We start from the raw sequence: 10,911 nt of genomic DNA, 5'->3' as shown, positions 1-10,911 counted from the left end.
ATAATATTACCCGTTTTTAAGTATACTTCCAAGTGAAGTGTTTATCACTTATCAAACGTAATGTCTACCAATCAAATTTTATTAATAATGTTTGACTTTTTATTTATACAAATATGATATAGTATTAGTTTATATAGTTTTCACTTATTATAAAGTAATCAACTTCAAATAAATACTAACTATAAGATAATATATTTAAGGTGTGATAATGATGTAAAATGTACGATAGTTTATTATTTCATGTTCAATATCAATAAAAGTTGTATAAGTATAAAATAATTAAAAGTTTGTTGAGAAAAATAAAAAAAAAATATTCATATTGAAATTAAGTATATGGTTTGTACAAGACGATACATTTTTAATTATTGTTCTTAAATATTTATTAGAGGTATTAGAAGTTATAATAACATTCACAATATATATATATATATATATATATTATTAGTTGCTAGTTGGAATAATAATCTTTTTTTACTATAAATTATAATATAATAAAATGAACTTTCATTGTACTATCATATAGTATTGAAATTATGTAAAATATAAAAGTTAAGATCTCTTATTTATAAAGTTCATCAGTCGAGTTCTAATAATAATGTTTCAAAGAATTAGATTATAGGTAAATAAATAAGAAAATGTTAATTTATTTTCATTATGTTGAAAATATCATAGTAGTTAGTACTTCAGTAAACATTATAATTTACTTATTCGTAATATTTATCATAATTTTACAATATAGGTACTATATAAATATAATATAATAATATGTTAACATTAAACTTTGTAGACACGCAGTTTGAATAATGCACATGTTATACGAACAACAGTAAATTTAACATTTTATGTTTTTTTTTTTTTTTTATTATGGTAAGAAGATTTGAGAAAAATTTGATGATAAATTTTTGATTAAAATTATTTTGTTTTATTATTCAGGAATTAAATTCAAATTGTTTTGGTGATTAATTTATTGACACGGTATTTATCACGCATGATTGACTTTTCGGATTAATTCAAATTTTAATAACCATTATAAAAAGTTTAAATTACCTAGAGATCAGAATTTGGGATCTCAGGTAGCCTCAATGTTACTTTTTAGTTGATAAATTATTAAATAATTTTATAAATTAGTATTGATAGAATTATTACAAATTTATGAAAAAATTATCTTACACGGCGTTCTCTATAGATTAACACATAGACATTCATGCATAGGCGAATAGCTAAAATATAAAAGTTGTATTTTACATATTTTATAACTGTAAATAGCATAATGATATTGCATCTAAGGCATTATGATTTTCTTTAATTCTGTATACTCTTATGATCTTCAAAATTATAATTATATCCTATAAGAATAAACAAATTATAATTATTTAAAATTTTTAATTATTCTTAATTGTTTTATATTAGTATTAGATATTTTATAGATTTCTTTAAAAAATAATAAAATGAAATCTTAATTGTTTTAAATGTATTACAATAAATAATGTGATACATTTTTTATTTAAATATAATAAATAACTGAAAAATAACGTAACTAATAAAATATGGGAATATCATAAAAATTAATTATTTATTTAGTTAAATATTATGAATTAAAATCAAACTTTGTATACAAATGCATTGAACATTTAAAAAACACGAGACGCTTGGTATAAGAAATAGCTATGGGAATAAATATCATTATGTTATTATACAAAATAGTAAAAATGCAAACTTTTTATTTATTGCTTAGCTTAAATAATAAAATTAGTTCTTTTTATTTGATTTGTTTTTAGTCAATGCATTATATGGTCTTATATTCTAATATATATATATATATATATACTTCTTATAAATTTAAATAATTCATTTTTTTTATAGATATTATAATGATGAAATCAATAACGGTAAATGTTTATTTTTCTTAAATAATTACTAAATGTGGTAACACTTTTATTATTTATGCCTAGTGAATTTATTTGATTAAGGTTTAGTCCTATAGTGGTTAGCTAGTCTTTTTGTTGATATTTTCGTAGGTACAAAGATTTTTTGATTTTAATTTATTAAAATGTTTGTGTTTGAATCCAAAATTTTTATATTTGGCAGAATTTAATTGAAAATGTCGAGAATTCAATTTGGGTTTGGTGTATTTGGTGTAACAAGACAGCTAATACGTTTCTACGATTTTAGTATTTATATTAGTCTTATTGTATGTACTACGTTGTGTTAGATTAACAAAATTTTTAAAATTGGTACATGATTTTGAATTTAAAAATATTGTTTATTTATCATATTGGTCCCTTTTCAAATAATATTTTATTGTTAACAGTTAGGTATACATATATTTTATTTTGGTCAGGACATTATTTCATTTCAATTCCGAGACACGTATATTTGGGTAAATACACATCATAAAGAATATTGATAAAAGAATGGATTAAATTTCTATAGGTCGTTATTATCTGATTTTGAAGTTATTGTTATGAAAAATATGGGTACGAAAGATATCAAATCATGATGCGCATAATGTTTTTGAAATAAAGGTGAAAAAATAATTTTGAAATACACGTAATATAATAGGCAGGTAGACGGTAGTTATTGTATACAAGACTGTGTTCGAAGAAAAAAAAATTAATTAAATATTAGGGTTTTTAATTTTTACGGATAAAATTGTTTACATAATCAAAAAATAATTAAACAATAATAGCTAAAAATATTATAAAATTAAGTAGATAAATATAATTCATTTTACTTTTTATCAAAATAGTATTTAAACATATTTTACAGTTAAAAATTATGATTTTTGTATAAAAAATAATGTATTATAGATTGTTTAAAACTAATTAAAATAAAAAAGAAATATTTTGTATTATTTGAGTGTTATATATACATTTTATAAAATCATTAATTTTATATATCATCTATCTAGCGCAAGTTAAAATAGAATTTTAATTCAACTACATACACGAACATACTTTATGATTTGAATTATTCAAAACTAGTTGAATTGTATAATATGATATAAAAAAAACGAAAAAAATATAATCTTAAACATTATTAATAACAAAAATATGAGAAATACCTAAGTATTATAATATTTAGTTATAACAAGCGGTATCGTTGTAACTCGTAAGTACAAAAATAAGATTATACATTCTAGGAAAACCATCAAAAGTGTGTGATTTAAGTACAGAAATAAAAAAAATATTTTTAAATATTTATATATCTATGTGTATATAACATCTACAACCACGTTTTTTATCGATACGACCGTCCAATGAAAACGAGTATTCCTCTCGAATCACAGGAGTCATCAGGGAAACCGTAGTAAGCCACAACTAAAGATACAAAACGAGCACAGCGCGCGAGCAGTCGGCTCAGTATATTCTTGCGCGTCGGCCCACTCACACACGCGCCGCGTGCCAACCACCACCACTTATTCTCGCGTACACCAATTGCACGTGCTTCGCCGAATCGTGTTCAATTATTTTATTTTTATTTTTGTATAGTCGTAATTTTTTGTGTCACTGATTTATGAGTTTTTTATTTAACTTTTATTTTTAATATATGAATAAGAAAACGCAGGACAAGAGGTGAAGTTGTCGATTGACGAAACATAATAATACGTAGTAATATCTACTTCGGACAGTTCATCATACGTGTAACCGTAAGTTTCATAAAACGTATTATTATTTTTATAACACTTTAATGAAATCAATAATTAATGCTAAACCATCAATATACATATACCGGGATGTTTGATTTCAAAGTAGATTTAGTAAAATTGTGTCATTCTAATGTTAGTTACTAATTATAATTAACAATTGTATTAAATTAATTCGATATAAAAAATGACCACGTTGGAAATGTTCTATTATTATTAGATTTTTGGTAAAGAATTTGATGGTTTTATTGGTTAATAATTATTTTATTCGTTAGGACTTGATATTTATTTTATTTTGTTTTTGAAAATTACTTTTGTATGCGTTTTACTGGCAAAATTAGAGCATGACCGAGCACAATCTAGTGTTAGGTGGCGATTAGCTGATAGTGACTCTTCTTAAATATTTTTTTATTTTCACGAACAAAAATTTAAAAAAGATTTTTATATTTTGATATTGGACCATTTTTTTTTATATTTTATATTTATTTATTATTCTTGAGAGTTAAAATTATTAGAGGTATAAAGTCTTTTATAACAAAATGTAGTTGACGCATATTTACATGATTTAGTAATAAAAGAAGTAATTAAAAAAAAAAACTTATATTTTTAACTAAAATAGTTTAAGTTATTTTTTCTATTTAAATTTTTAGTGAATTATATTTTAATAATTCTATAAAATTAAATTATCTTCAAACAAAATATTATTATGATATGTTTAGCATTAGATTGTATAATAATTGTATTTTTATTATAAAGCCAAGTATTTAGAAAAATTATATTCCAACTGGTATTTTACTAATATTTTAATAATTTATTAAAGTAAAAAGTACCTTGTTATGTTTTATTCTCCCCAAAAGTTGATTAAGGAGTTAAATTTTTTTTTTTTTTACTTATAATTTTCAGTGTTTGGTATTTTTATTTTGTTATTTTATTGGTTATCTGTTGATTCTAAGTTAATTGGTAATAATAACGCGATATATTAATTCTCTTATGTGTTCTTTAATTGGTAAAATTGTATATTTATGACTTTTTTTTCATTAAAAGTATAAATATAGTATATTCTTTAGTACCAGTAGTCAACCTCTTCCATGTATTGTCACTGCGTTTAAGTCTCTTCCGCGGTTACATTATGTATGAACGGATTATTTACATGTATTGTATTGAATAAGTATTAAAATTGAATTGTGCGCCGAATTGATTTTCTAGTCCCTTGAGCGTTTTCTAGCTAAATTTCTTATGGTAACTTAAACTATCATAATTTGGTAAAACGGCCCAAATATCTATACATTCTAACGAATGAAGGTCAAAATATATTGTTATATCGGATATTTTATAATACATAATAGAAATATTACCGATGTTTTAAAACATAGGAAAAGTCAAACTGAGTAGAATACATATTATAGAACGCGTAGAAATGTAGATGAAGTATTAGGTATAAGTACTCAAAAAAGAAATTATGACCATTTTTAGGTATGGTAATACATTTAAGTTAATAATAATAAATAATAAGTATTATGTATTTAGTTATTAGGTAATAATAATTGTGAATTCAGTTCAGTATAGTTAATATTGAGTAATTTTTTTTAACTTGACAACTACCAGTGTGTATAAATATGTAGGAGTGTGTTCATATGTGCAAAAGGTATGTGTATAATGTTCCTGACAATACTTGCATTGGCCGGAGGTCGTCCCATAAATCAAGAGACATTCATGATGGCACCGAGAAGAAGCAGGTCCACTAAGAGATTTTACGAATAGATAATATAAATCCGATCGCCAGAGGGGTGGTGAGGGGAGAAAAATACGGTCTGGACATTGTTCTCGCTGTAGGTCGGGGGATAAATGAACTCACGAATCGATAAATGCTCTGAAGACATTATGTTGTTATTTTTTTGTTCTCAGATTTTATATCCTTGTCCTTGTTTTTACCTGTCCAACAAAAGGAGACCATAATGAACCAATAACCCTTAAACACTGTTTATTGTAAATTATTATTTTTCATGAGATTTTACAATGTTATTTTCGGATACTGGGATTAACAACACAATACAATATTTAAAAAAAATCAAATTCGTGTAGTTATAACACATAGTAATAATAATAATTTCAATAGGTTTTAAGAAAGTGACAATTTCTTAGTATGGACATTGGACTGTCTTTTGTAGATTTTAGGTATTGAGTGTCCCAATATGTTTTAGGTATGTATTCAAAATTTATAGAAGATTTCAATTTCTTTTTATAGTTATCTAAAACTTGCTTGTTGTTCAATACTTAAACTACTGCGATTTATAAAATAATTAATATTTTTTTAGTACATCAGATTAATTTTTTTTTTGAAGTAATGATAGAAAATGTGAAATAATTTTTAGAATAAAACATTTTATTTATTAAATGATTCTAAGTGATTAAAAATAAATAAATATTTATATATATTACATTAATATAAATTCAAAACTGTGATACAAAACAGAACTAAATAATTGAAAATGTTATTAACATGAAAAAATAATCCAATTCGTTTATACCTAATAATAAATTTAATAATAATAAACATGGAGTAATTTACTACAACACTAATTTAAATTCCAATTTCGTATAATGACATTCATTTTGTAGGTATTTGTTAGTTAATAAGTGTACATATTTCTGAGAACAAAATTATCATTATAAGTTTGCAATTTACTAACGTTTTTTATTTTACTTCGGTATATTGTTTATTATATTTGTACTATTCTATATGAGTTTTATTTTATCTTTTACAAACATTTATTGTTTATTGTTGAGACGCTTATATTAATTTATTATAGAAAGGTATATATAATGCATTAACTGTGAAAGGTTAATGCTTATTGCGATTTAATTATCCATAGTATGACGACATTTGTTTTAATAAGATTTTAATATATCTGAGATCTTTATACGTTCACATCACTAAACAGATTATACTAGTATTTAACCATACCGAGTTGTAGCTCTCTGAAAAGACATCAAACAGAAAAATCATTAAATAAAAATAAACAATTTTACTGAGATTTTTAATAGTATTTTGGCATTAGCTTATTGAATAATAGAATTGAGAATTTAATTTACAGAATAATAATTTAATTTTTAACAACTAGGTATTAAAAATACTATTATGATTAAATTATTTTCATATATTTATAGTACAGACACGTGCATTAAAAATGTTTAAATAATTAAATCTATAATCTAGTTTTTATAATAATATAAATAAATGTAAATATTTTTTTCTGATTAAATACATTTTTATGATATATTTTGTATAACCAATACACTTAATTATTTACAAAATATTCCAAAAATAAAATTATTGATGGAATAATGAAAAGTTTATTTTTCTTGAATATTAAAATAGTATGATTTAATTCACAGCACCGCGAAAATATTGTGTAAATGTATAAATTATAAATATATTAGTCATCATTCGTTGTTACCTATTAGTTTATCTAAAAATAATTGATTTCATAATATACAACTGGCTTAAATTCCAAAGAATACCAAAACACAACAATTAAATTGACATTTCAGTATTCTATTTCATCGTTAACAATTAAATATTTTGACATTGATGTCTACAATGACCTGGGCTTTAAATGTATACGTTATGCTATGCCGTAAGTGTCCAGACCTAATCTATGTATAAATGGCTGAATTACTTTTATTTATTAAATTAATGCAACGTTTCTTTTATTTATTATTCTCTTGAAGTATTTCAGAGTAGCCCTTGAAATGTTTAACAGTGGAATCGAACTGTATAGCGTATAGTATAGGTACAGTATAACGTGTTTAATATAAATATTTTTTTTTATCCTCTGAGTAAGCTGTACCTATAGGTACTCTCACATGTAGATACTACTCATTTTTTTTTTTTTTTTTTTGTTCGATGAAAAACGGCCCAAGGCACGAAAAGTAATTACTTGTTGCGTTTAATGGCGACAATAAACATTTTTTTTTCTCTTACGAAACAATGAAATCGGATTCAATGAAAAGAGTTATGTAGAGTACTCCCTTATGTTATACAATACATGTTATACATGCAAAACAAAAAACATATAATACAAATCTCCCGTCGGTTTCTTTAAAACGGCTTTTCGGGTCCAGAGAATTTGTTCTTATTCTATTTCTTTTAACATTTCAAAGGTACTGTGTATTAGTGTAGTGTGTGCATGCGTGCATGTGTGTGTGTGTATTATCAGTCATTGACACCGGGCACACATCTCGGATACGTACATAATATATAATACCGTCCATACGCACCTATACCTATATAGTCTTTGAAGATTATTCTAAGTCGTCCTCATGCTGGCGGTTTTTCCACTCACGATCTCCATCTCTGCCTTTTTAATTATGCTTCGTGTAGCGCACGAATTCTGAAGTTAAAAATCCACGCAGCGTCCACTACAATATCATAGTTTCTTCATACTATGGTATAATAATATTATCACTTGGTCGCATAAAGTTACTGACGGAGAGCAGCGAAAGATAAAAAAAAATACCAAGTCGCGATGTCGCTGTTGTCCGATACTATCTGGATCATCTAATAATTAATAGACATAAAATTGTTATGTATATAATGTTTAATTGACCTGGATCAATATACTTATATTTGAAGAAAATCAGTGTCTTAACTACCAATTTCATATACGTGATAAGCATTTGAAAAATATCAGTTCATCTAGACTTAAAAATCGTGTACAAAAAACTTACATTATTTTTTTCTTATGCATTGAAAATTATTATTCTTGTATATATATATCGTAATCAACTTATATTTAGCTAATGACCCATTTTTCTTCCACATCGAAAATAATTTTTAGATTTAGAACCGTTAAAGTCATCGATCTGTTCCATACGTATTATATATTATAGATAGTGTATAGGTAGTACGTAGATACACGCATAATAAATCAAAATTTGATATTTTTTGTTTTTTTTTTTTGTACTCGTATATTGTAATCATCAAATGAGAATAGAAAATTGATTAACCAGTTTTTTATACACATATATACCTCTATTTAAATTGGATTAATGGATCACCATGATAAATTTTGACGTGAGGTTGTTCACGCAAACACGCGTCAAAATCCGAACACGAACACCAATACACCGTATTGTATAAAAATGTTCTGATAGCTAAGACTTTAATGCACGTTTACGTTATCGCATGTTCATACATTTCATGCTATTTGATAATAATAAAATAACGCGAATAATAAAAACTAAGAGGTTTTATTAAAATATCATTTTATTTATTTTCAGAGCAGGGGATTTCTTTTGAATCCTTGATTTCAATCGAATGTAGTTAAATTTATCGTCTATTATATTATATAGGCAAGCTTATAAGTTATACTATTAATCACACATAAAAAAAAATAAAAATACACGGATGTTCATTGTTATTATATCTGCCTTCTGATGTTGATTTAAACATCTGATTTTTATGATTTATTAAACGTTTGAATTAATTAGAATAATTACTGTAATTATATTTTAGGATGTTTGTACTTTTAATAAATTTATAGCAAAGAAAACTTTTTGTACGGATATTATCTTGTAAGCTCATACACAATACAAACAGACATTCTACATTCATATTATATTATGGACAAATAAAATGTATATATAAATCGAATCAATACATATTTTTCGAGGACAATGATCACTCTATACCCGTTTGAGTGTTCGCTTCTAGATGGTTAGGGCGCGCAGGAGGAATAATAGACTTTGGATGACAATAAATCTTGTTTGCCCCCTACCCCTTCTCTCCGAGCCCGTTGTTCACCGTCAATATTCCAAACGGTTGAGGTATATTATATGATAATAACTACCTATTATTAATATGAAGACGATAGTTGATGTACTTGCAGCTACTATCATATTTGTCCACGATACAGCGGCAAAGATACGGTCGATGGTCATTCCGAGTCAAATCGATTATGTACGCGCCCGAAAGTGTTTACTGCTCGTATATAATATAAATAAATAACACGAAAGAAAAGAAAAAGACCATACAGCGCGCGGGATATGGGCTTTGGGTGACGGACGGTGGGTATAGGATAAGATGAGATGTAAGGAAATATATTATTATGAAGTATATGGGTGTTCGCATGGCTTATTTGTTAATTTGAAATCGGGTTAATAGCCGAAAATATCGTTACACAACATCTGGTCCTTGGTGACCTTGCAACATACTCATTTCCCATGGCAATCATAATATGTGTATATACGTCCTAAGATAATATATGAATGGTCACCACTCAAGTGCACACCCGGTCGAATAGGTATAGCCGGGGATGGGCGGCGGCCCGCGGCTGCACCGGTAGTGGTGTGATTTCGTGGTAAAACACGGGAGATTAATAATTTGACGTCCAGCTGGCGAGTCGTGATAAAATCGTAATGGTAATATGGATATCGCGGCAATATTGTAAACACACGTAAACGTTGTTTTAATTTAGTGTTGTCAAACGAAACGTTTTTCGAGAATTAAATCCCAACATATACATATATAATATGTATATATTATAAAAACTTAGGTTCCTACGACTAAATTCAAAACGTATAATATTATAGTAACGAAGATTAGAGGTGTTTAATATTCTTAAGAGGATATATTTTATTATTTTGTTGTAATTTTATTTTTAAGTTATAAAAATAGTTAATTAAGGTTTTTGAGTATAAAACGTCTTGTAATCGATTCAACGCCACAACACATGATTATAATACGTCAACGATATTATTTTAATCTACAGACTACAGTACAAAATGAAATAAAACGACGTGTATATTCACAATATTCAAAAAGAAAAACTAATCCGAGTAGTTGTAACAAAAGTATAAGCATTTTTATAGATTGAAACGATGAATTGTATTAATCAATGAATAATATACATTTATACCTATTTAGTTAACAATAAATTAAGTAAAACACTATGTGTAGTTCTATAGCTACTGGAAGTTAAATTGATAAAGTATAAAGTGTAAGAATATTTTTCCTTCAACTATAATGACTTATAAATTGGTATTATATATGGTCAATAAATAATTATTTTTCTTATTTTTCCATCATACAATTTAAATTTAATATTCACGTTAAATTTATGAAAGGTATCTATGGACTAAGTTATATTGCCTAAGGGTTTGGGGGCTTGAGCAAGAATTATTATTTAAACATCTATACGTCTTCCATTTTAAAACCATTTCACTTTACAATGTTTAATGTATACCGCAGGAAAATAGAAGGC

General features: G+C 25.5%; 1 protein-coding gene across 1 annotated transcript in view; it reads left to right on the top strand.

The window, feature by feature from the left end:
- Nucleotides 1-3,349: 3,349 nt before the first annotated feature.
- The window catches only part of LOC112598551, a 74,073-nt gene continuing 66,511 nt past the window's right edge, over nt 3,350-10,911 (top strand). The window contains exon 1 of the mRNA XM_025345065.1: nt 3,350-3,649. The gene's annotated coding sequence lies outside the window, so the exon portion shown is untranslated. The remainder of the gene's footprint in view (nt 3,650-10,911) is intronic.

Source organism: Melanaphis sacchari, unplaced genomic scaffold (assembly GCF_002803265.2).
Source record: "Melanaphis sacchari strain LSU unplaced genomic scaffold, SCAv2.0 Contig48_pilon_pilon, whole genome shotgun sequence".
NCBI lineage: Eukaryota > Metazoa > Arthropoda > Insecta > Hemiptera > Aphididae > Melanaphis > Melanaphis sacchari.
Note: the sequence above shows the minus strand (reverse complement) of the source record. Positions and strands in the feature narration are given on the sequence as shown.